Genomic DNA, 10,069 nt, shown 5'->3' with positions numbered 1-10,069 from the left:
AGAATTCGAAGATGATAGTAACAACCATAGTGCAACTGCTATTCACTCTGTTTGTCTGTCTGTCTGTCTGTCTGTCTGTCTATCTATCTGGTGTCCCCAAAAAATATACACACACTTTAACAGCTGATTCTATTACATGTTGAAAATGAAATGTATTTAATAAACACTGCCTTTATAATTATTCAAAATGTGTATACATTTTTGGGACACCCTGTATATATAATCTATTTCTCATAAACCCATTATTATACCCATTTTATCCTGAAGAAAACTGAGTCTCACAGCAGTCATAACTGGCAGAAGGTCATGAGTCAAATCCTTGGCCCAGGTACTAAACCACAGGGATCCCAGTAAGCCCTTCTGACGCCAGGAGTTCATGTGGGACAGCCACACCCATCCAGGAAAAAGTGGACTGTTTTCACATTTAATTATTTCAGTTTAGAAATTTCTTTCAAGACTTTGTGATATTAAAGGTTATTTGTGTAGGTGCATGTAATATACACGAATGAAACTTGTATATGTATATTCTTATGTCTCAAAATGGTGCGCAAGTATTATAGCTATTAAGTTTCGGGGCTATGATAGGATATAAGTCTTACAATGAGCAAAGTACTAAAAAGAGGCAAACTGACAATCTTTCTGGTTTATTGTATTGTTTTCTTGATGCATGAAGCACTTGGTGTCAGCTTTTTGAAAGAAAGTGAAAAACTAATTATGCAATTTCCTAAATTCCCTTCAGTTTTTGAAAATGAAAGCCCAGTTCCAGATAATGAAGTTGAGCGTGGTGAGATTTAAATTCTATCCGAATAAGTTACATTCACTCACAGCTCCTTATTCTAATAAAGGAGAGGATCCCTGGATAATCGAAATCCATAGATAATTGAAAAGCTGCATTTAGTAATACTTCTCCACCTCGATCCATATCAAACTTTTCACTGGCATTATAATCAAGTAACAAAGACTCCTCATTTAAATTTCACTTCCGTTCTCTTTTCTTCTCACTTAAATGGGAAGGGAAATGCCTAAATTAATAAAAAGCAGATGGCAAAGGTGCCTGACTCCTAGCCAGGGGCAGGCCAGGAGCGGGATGCTTAAAACATTTATAGTATGTAAAACAGTGATTAAGCCAAAAGCTTTTAAATACGGTTATTATGTATGAGACCAATGGACTTTTAACTGTTTTTTTTAAAAATATTATCATTAGAGATTGAACTTTGTAATTCTTTAAATTGGAAAAAAAAAGTTTTCATACTGGCCCTATGTTATTTTTATCAGGAAAAATGATGCTGGGAACAGAGTAGCAGATACAGAACCTGCCACTGATCATTCTGTGTCAGGGTCGCTGAAGGAAGAACGCATGGGCCGAGAGTGGTGAGGGATGGTCATCCAGGGAACCAGATGGCTGAGCTCCCAAATGGCCCTGCCCCCCAGGGATGGGGAGTCAAAGGTTCTAAAGGACTTTTTCTGGACGGAGAATTCTCTGGGCTGGTCCAGATCCTGGGAAAGTCCGGAGGGGAGAGATAATGGTTTCAGCAAGTGGCATGTGGTCCAAGCAAAGGAAATGCCAGTTGTGAATTGGTCTGAAGGTCGTTCCCAGGGCAGGGGGTATGGGTTCAGTTACTTGATCAGACCTAACAGTAACTTTCTGAACCTAACATCTCCACGTGGGCATGAGAGGGTAAGGAAACCTTTGGCGAGTTGGCTAGGATATCATGCACTGTTAAGTGGGTTAAGCGTTGCAAGGTGCGCTGCAACACTGAGTTTGTTTGACATTCTGTTTTAGTGACGACAAGTTTTCATTCCATGATACAATAAATACTTATTGGGGAACCTACTATGTTCCCAGGGATCGAATGATGAATGAGGAAGTCCTTGCCCCACCCTTCGCTCCCTGATATGTGGTTGGTCCTAGTTTGTGGAGAGTAAAGGGTGCTAGGCCTTGAGGTCAGAAAGGCTTCCCCAGGTGATGATCTACAAGGGCAATGAGGAAATAATTTGTCTGAAATCATCGGGCAATGAGATTAATGTGATTATTCAAAATGGCTTATATGCTGTTTGTTTGCTGTGGGGTTTCCTTAAATGAAAAATTTAAGGAATCTTAACAGTACCAAAATCAGATAGTAGTGATCGTTGGTGAAATATGGTGGGTAGAGAAGGGGGTCTGGGATCCCTTTCTTTCTTTTTCTTTAAATTTTTTAAAATATATTTTTTATTGTTGATAAAATTACAGATATTGCCCATTCCCCCGCACACCTTTACCCACCTCCTTCCAGCCCTTAGCCCCCAGAGATCTTCACTACCCTACTGCCCGTGTCCATGGGCTCTGCATATAAGTTCTTTGGTTTATCTCTTTTCTCTTTTAAATTGAGGTATAAGTGGTATATAACATTAGTGCCAATAACTAAAATGTTATATACCACAAAAGTGGTATATAACATGCATGTGACCTTTGTACACACTACCAAGTGATCATTGTGGATGTCTAGTTACCATTCATCATCACACAGGTGATCCCCCTCATCCATTCCACCCATCCCTCCAGCCCCTTCCCCTCTGTATCTATCCTGGATCCTCTGTTCAGAGTTCCCTCCTTCTTTCTTCACATTTCTCCTTAGATCGAGGTGTGGGCTGGGGATGGAACGGTGCTCCTGATCATCAGAGTTGGCCCCAGGTAACATTTGCCCCTACTTTCCAATCATTCGCATTTTGTGTATTTGGTCACTCACTGTCCTCTCCCAATTCATGGAGAGCTCCTGTGGACTCAAGGACCTTTGGTGCTCTCCACTCTGTGGGCACTGCCATCCAGCAAGGGATTGATCTCCATGTGCGGTGGGATTGATATTAGTCAACCGATTGACTCACCCATCTAATGAGCACTATTGAACATGTAAAAGTTACTCTTCCATGCCCTCAGGTTTGAAGAAGGAGAAATCACAGGAGATCTGACAAGCATGTTTGGAAATTCTTCCACAGCAGAATTATAACATTAGTAGAAACATTATGTATTAATTAAAAGAATCTTGTATACAGATTACCTCTGAATTTAGAAAGAAAACATTTCAAGTAAGGTCCAACTGTGCTTTAAGTACCTATCTTGTTTTCTAAATCATGGAGAGCTATACCACAAAGGTTAAAGATTTTAAATATTTAGCAAAATGTATCTTTTAACCTTCTCTCTCTCAGAAGGCAATCCAAACTCGATTGAAGTCATTAAATTAATCCTTGGTGACCTCGGCAGAATAAAAATTTCATTCCTTTAGCATGCAAATGATGCTATTAATGTGTGGAAATATACAGCACAAAAGTCATTTGCTTGTCTAAGTGAATTTTGTTCTGAGACCTGCAATGTGTTTCATATACAAGCAAGAAAGATTAGAAGCAGAGTAAAATTTAATCTGACAGAAAATACAAAACATTAGCTTTGTCTTTAGGGATAAAAATTTGCTTTAAAAAATTTTTTTGGAAAAGGGCTTAAAATTGGCTTAGGTGATGAACTTTGAGCATCTTGGAAGTTCATGGAAACCTTAAGGAGGAGACCTTTCAATGATCTTTGAGACACGATTTTGTTTTCTACCCATAGATCAGCATAAACATATCCCTGGGTTCCATGTCCCTACGTACTCAACCAACTGTAGGTTGGATAGGAGACAGTATTTTCTATCCATTAGGTATTCCCAGATTCAGAGTGTCAAACATATGCATTGTTTGGTGTCATTTTCCATAAGGGCCTTGAGAAATCTTGGATTTTGAGGTCATCAGGGGTCATAGTATCAATTCCCGGGGATACTAAAGGATGACTATAGTACAGTTTTGGGGAGTCAAAAATTATAGGAAGAATTTTTACTGTGCAGGGGCCAGTGCCCCTGATCCCTGCATTGTTCAAGAGTTGATAATGTATAACTTCTCAGACTAGCTTCTTTCACTTAGCAACATGTATTTCAGAATCATCCATGTCATTTTGTGGCTTGATAGTTCATTTCCTTTTATCACTGAATATTCCATGATATGGATTTATCACAGTTTTTATCCATTTACTTATTGAAGGACATCTTGTTGGTTTTTTTTTTTTCCAGTTGTGGATAAAGTTGCTATAAACTCTTTTGTGTTCATATTAAATGAAAATCATTTTTCAAATCAGTTGGGTAACTAGGAGCTTAATTGTCAAATTCAGTGTAAGACTATATTTAGTGGTGTTTTTTTAAAAATGTTTTCATTGATTTTTAGAGAGAGAGAAAGAGAAAAGGAGAGACTGAAACATGGATGAGAGCATAACATCATCGATCAGCTGCTTCCTGCATGCCCCCTACTGAAGATCAAGCCTGCAACCTGGGCATGTGCCCTGACCAGGAATCAAACCATGACCTTCTGGCTCATGGGCTGATGATCAATCACTGAGCCACAGTGGCTGGGCTCAGTTCTATTCTTTTATGGAGCATGTTTTTAGTGTAACATCTAAAAACTTATCACCAAACTAACATAACTCAAATTTTCTTCTCTGCTTTCTTCTAGAAGCTGTTTAGATCTATGAAGCTTTTCAGTCCATTTTTATGTAAGTGGTGAGGTTGTACCTCAGTTCATTTTTTTAATATGTGGAACTCCAGTGGTTCCAACACCACTTGTTAACAGATTCTTCCTTCTTCACCTTTGTCAAAACCAGTTGTTTCTATTTGTGTGGGTCTACTTCTGGCTCTCTATTCCGTGCCTTTTATTGTTGTGTCTTTTTTCGCCAATGCCATGGTTTCCTGATTACCATGGCTTATAGGAAATCTTAAAATTGAGTAAACTGAGTCCCCAACTTTGTTCTTCTTTGGTGTGGTCTTGGCTATTCTATGCCTTTTGCATAGAAAGGGAATTTACTATCTCAGATCTTTTTATGTAAGAGGCCAAGTGAGAGCTTCTTCCTAAAGCAAAACCAGGGATACCTACGGGCCCTATTTCTCTGTGTTAGAGCTAGAGAGTCTGGAAGCTTTAAATACCAGGACTTTGCTAATTACACTAACAAAATACTGCAAGTGCCACTTTACCAGACATCTTTCAGCACACGTATTAACTTTACTGATTAACAAACTAGATAACATAAGTGTTTGAAAGGAGATTCATTATTACTGTGTTCTGCTGTCATATTACCATTAAAAAACATAATCCAGTTGTGGGCTCGATTCCCAGTGTGGGGCGTACAGGAGGCACCGATCAATGATTCTCTCTCATCACTGATGCTTCTCTATCTCTCTATCCCTCTCCCTTCCTCTCTGAAATCAATGAAATATATTTAAAAAAACCTGCCACGACCCATTGGAGAAGGCAGAATGGTACACCACCACGCAACAGGAAGAGTGACTAGTGGGAAGAAGACAGATCTCCTCAAGAAAGCAGCCCAGTGTGGCTGATTGCTGCCTGTGCCGCTACCTGGTAGGGTTTTGCAGGGTGGGGATGTCAAGGAATAAAAAGAACACGCAGAGGCACCCCTGAAGGTAGCCACTGGAGTGCGCTTAAATGCCCACTCAGGTGCTTTCATGGCGATAGGGAGGAAAGAGCCGGAAAGGCAAGCAGCCCGCGCTCTGCGAGGCTCTGGGGGAGGCAGGGGTAATGGCAGTTCCCTCTCTGGTGTTTGTTGTTGCTGCTGCTTCTGTAGGAGAATGAATCATCACCATAGAACTGGGGGTGGATTTGAGGGGAGAAGGGGCACGCAGAATGAATAATCCATTTACTCCTATTAAATCGCTCCTACTCTCCTCTGCATTTTGTTTCTCCTCAAGCAAAACAAAACCCAATAGTTCAGGTTTCCGTAACAGTGTCAAAGCCCCACCGTGAACAAAACCCGTTTTAGTTCAGCATAATGAATCATCTCTGATTGTAGCTACTCCTGGCTTCATCTTTAAAACAGAAAACACATTTTTAAACATTAAGGATATAATATACAACTGAAACTGTAAGTCCCGAGGGGGGGGGGGATAATCCCCATTCACCCTTTAATCACACCCACAGAGGGGTGCTGTTTTGTTTTGCTGGAATGGAACTCACTAATAAAAGAAACAAATTTCTGCAATCGTACTGTGATCCCGTTGACCTTCTTACCTGGCCTGTTGGAGAATTCGGAAGAGAGTAGGAGGGATATTTCTATTGGAATAAATTTATCAATTTCTCTTGTTAATACCATATAAAGTATCAAGTTGCCCTGGCCCAGAACTGTCTTTTAATTGCAACAACATTTATGATCTGCTAAGCACTGTATTACTGTCCCATGATAAAAATGTAAATATGACACTACTTTCTGCCCCCAACTTGCACAATAGTTTAATGAACAATGTCTGATGTTCAGGCCATATTGGTGAAGTTGTGAGTGAAACTGATTGAAAAGATGTACCCAAAGAAAGCTCTAATTTTTTTTAAAGCCCTGGCTATTGGCAAATCCTAAATCTATAGTTTGGGAGGGGAGGAGCATAGTCAATCCCTAGCATGGGGGTCGGGCAGAAATGGACAAGAGGAATAAGCAGGGAATGCCAGCCTGCATCAGGTCTTGGGAATGTGGCTTCATGGCTTGAATGGGAGTGAATTCTCAAATTATTGGCAACAGCTACACCGTAAAGCTATACTCACTCCAACTAAGATAGTTTTGGAATGATCTGGTACTTCGGACTATGCATGCTTCGGCTCTTCTGCCTTAAATGAAGACGGCGTGTGGAAGGCGGTGGGTGCCCATCCCAGCTCCCCTCTGTGGGTGTGATTAAAGGGTGAATGGGGATTACTTTCCCGCCTCCCCCCTCCGGACTCCATTCTGCACAGCATCTTGGGCTTCCAGCAGGGGATTATTTTGCAGTGAAGGAGCTACTGAACACATTCCTAGCCGAGCAACAGATTTTATCAAATTCATTTTCTACTTTCAAAATATATGTTCCATTATTCTTGGCACCTGAGGGAAATGCCGATTGGAAATATTTACATTTTTATCATGGGACAGTAATACAGTGCTTAGCAGATCATAAATGTTGTTGCAATTAAAAGACAGTTCTGGGCCAGGGCAACTTGATACTTTATATGGTATTAACAAGAGAAATTGATAAATTTATTCCAATAGAAATATCCCTCCTACTCTCTTCCGAATTCTCCAACAGGCCAGGTAAGAAGGTCAACGGGATCACAGTACGATTGCAGAAATTTGTTTCTTTTATTAGTGAGTTCCATTCCAGCAAAACAAAACAGCACCCCTCTGTGGGTGTGATTAAAGGGTGAATGGGGATTACTTTCCCGCCTCCCCCCTCCGGACTCCATTCTGCACAGCATCTTGGGCTTCCAGCAGGGGATTATTTTGCAGTGAAGGAGCTACTGAACACATTCCTAGCCGAGCAACAGATTTTATCAAATTCATTTTCTACTTTCAAAATATATGTTCCATTATTCTTGGCACCTGAGGGAAATGCCGATTGGAAACCAGCCATTTAATGTTAAAAACTGGTGTCTCATCATACCGGGTTGAAGGGTGGAGGCAAGGTACAGAGCAAACCGCGATCACAGCACCGCCCCGGAGAGAACCACGGGTGGGCAAGCTGCTCAGGAACCTTCCCAGGAGAGCCGGGCCAGCAGGTGGCCCTGAATTCCGCGTGGAAAGGACGCGGGTGTCCGAGCCAAAAACTGAGCACCGAGAGTACTCACTGGAGAGAGGGATCACAAACAAACAGTCCTTCTCCTTTTCTTTTCTGCAAATGTAAATATCGTTGCTGTTTTCCATTGGAGAAGTGCTTTCCTGCGAAGCACAAACATCCAATGGGGAGCAATGCATTGCAAGTATGAAGAGGAACTGGCTCCCATGAATCCGCTAGGAGCAGTTAGGTGTAACTCACGTTGCTAGGGCCTGCCTCACCTGCCCAGGTCCACACAGCCAGGGCGTGTGTAGACACGGCACTCACCCAGGCTGCCTGCTACAGAGCGTGTGCTGGTAACCACTATTCAATGCTCGACGCTTAATAAATATTGCTGGAGTGGAATATTTTTCAGACATCTTTCTATGCACAACCACCTTATGTCTTCCATAAATGCAAGCATATGAAACACTGTGCCCTCATCTCGTAAACTATGTGTAAATATAATAAGTTTCTATGCTTTGTGTGGATCTCTCTCTCTATCCAAATCTGTACCCATGTATACATCACGGTTATTTGAATCTGTTATTGTTGGGCACGTCTGTTGTGTTTCGTAATTGTAGTCACCAATGAGACAGTTTGGCAAACTTAGATTTTTTTCTTCGAGTGAATTTTTACTTACGGGATTGCCCAACCAAAAGATAGGCACATTTTAAAGGCATTTAAATCATTTTACAATGATTGTCCTCAGAAATGATCCTATGTGGACTGGTGGGATTGCGTGTTTTGAGGTGCTCTAAGATTCTGACTTTAGTCTGATGCCATCTCCTTTATATTTTCAGTGTTCCAGTAGATGGTCTCTCCTTGATTTTCCACTGAAACTATGCAATGTTTTATATTTCTGTTTGTTCTGTTATTGGAATCATCTTTGAGAAAAGACTTTTTTTTTTTTTTTTGCTATATGGACCCAGAATCAGGGAACTTCAGAATCAGATAGTGACATTCAAAAGAAATGCAGATGTTGAATGGAGTTTCATGCCTCACTGTGGTCCTACTTTGCAAACTTCTTCCTTTTTGTAAAAACTTAGGATTACATAATTGTGAGCACTTCCCATGCCATTCATGCATTTCATAACATTTTTGAGCTACTTGCCAATTTTAGAATTTCAGGCTGCTTATTTTTTTTTTCCTGTTGGTTATTAAGCGATATGTTGAACATCATTTTATCTAAACCTTTGTTTATCTTTACAACGAATTCCTTAGTATACTTCTGTAGGAATGAAATCAGACCAAAAACTTCTACTGATCAAATAAATACAGGTCTAAATACGTAAAGAAATTGGATGGTGGTGCTTGAGCTAGAGATGCTAAGTGAGAAGAGAACTGGGCTTAGGAGTTCCGAGATGCTGGTTTTAGTTTCAGCTCTACTGTTCACTGATTGTACGATCTTGGGCTTCCCATCTCATCTCCGAATGCCTCAGTTTCCCTATATGCAAAAATGGAGACTGCAATGTCTTGCTCATGGGGTTGCTGTGGGGATGAAATAAAATGTTGTATGCAAATCACTCGGCACTTGGGAGAAGTGATTCAGCAGGGAGAGCCCGAGCCAGAGGCACCCCGCCAACCCGAGCCTGGGCTTCTGACTCACAGAAATTATGAGATGATAAAAGTTGGGTGTTTCCAGCCTCTACATTTTGGAATGCTTTGTTAAGCAGCAGCAGATAAATGAGAACAATTTTCATACAATAGGCTTCACCTTTTTAGGTGAATAGTTCTCAGGGTCTTGACAAATGCATACAATTCTGTAGCCATCACCACAATGAAGACAGAAGGCGTTTCCATCACCCTCACTCCCCAAAGTTCCTGCTTGATACTTTCTGATCAATCTCTCCCCACCCCCTAGCTCCTGGCAAATCCGATCTGTTTCCTGTGCCTATGGTTTTGCTTTTCCCCAGAATGTCCTATCAATGGAATCAGACAGTATGTAGCCTTTTGCCTCTGTTTCTCTTCCACCGAGCATAACGGATTTTGGATTCATCCAAGTTGTTGATCACAGCGGTCATTAACCCCTTTTCATTGCTGGGCTGTATTCCATTTGCTATATGTACCACAGTTACTTCTCAATCACCCAATGACTAGCATTTTTAAAAAAAATATGTCTTTATTGGTTTTTAGAGAGAGGGGAGCAGAGAGGGATAAAGAGAAAGAACTATTGTTGAGAGAGGAACATCACTGATTGGCTGCCTCCTGCACGCCCCCACAACCCGGGCATGCCTGCAACCTGGGAATGTGCCCTGACTGGTAATCAAACTCTTGGGTCAATGCTCAACCACTGAGACACATCTAGGGGCTGCTGTTGATATGTATCGTAAGTCTCTTTTAATTTGTAATAGTTCTGATTTGAGTAACACTTATTTGTTGAAAAATTACCATTACAACTAACATAACTACATCCCTTCTCACCTTGCCTTGCTTCTTCTCAACACCCCCTT

This window comes from Myotis davidii, unplaced genomic scaffold (assembly GCF_000327345.1).
Source record: "Myotis davidii unplaced genomic scaffold, ASM32734v1 scaffold217, whole genome shotgun sequence".
NCBI lineage: Eukaryota > Metazoa > Chordata > Mammalia > Chiroptera > Vespertilionidae > Myotis > Myotis davidii.
The sequence above is the reverse complement of the archived record's forward strand: the minus strand, read 5'-3'. Positions refer to the sequence as shown.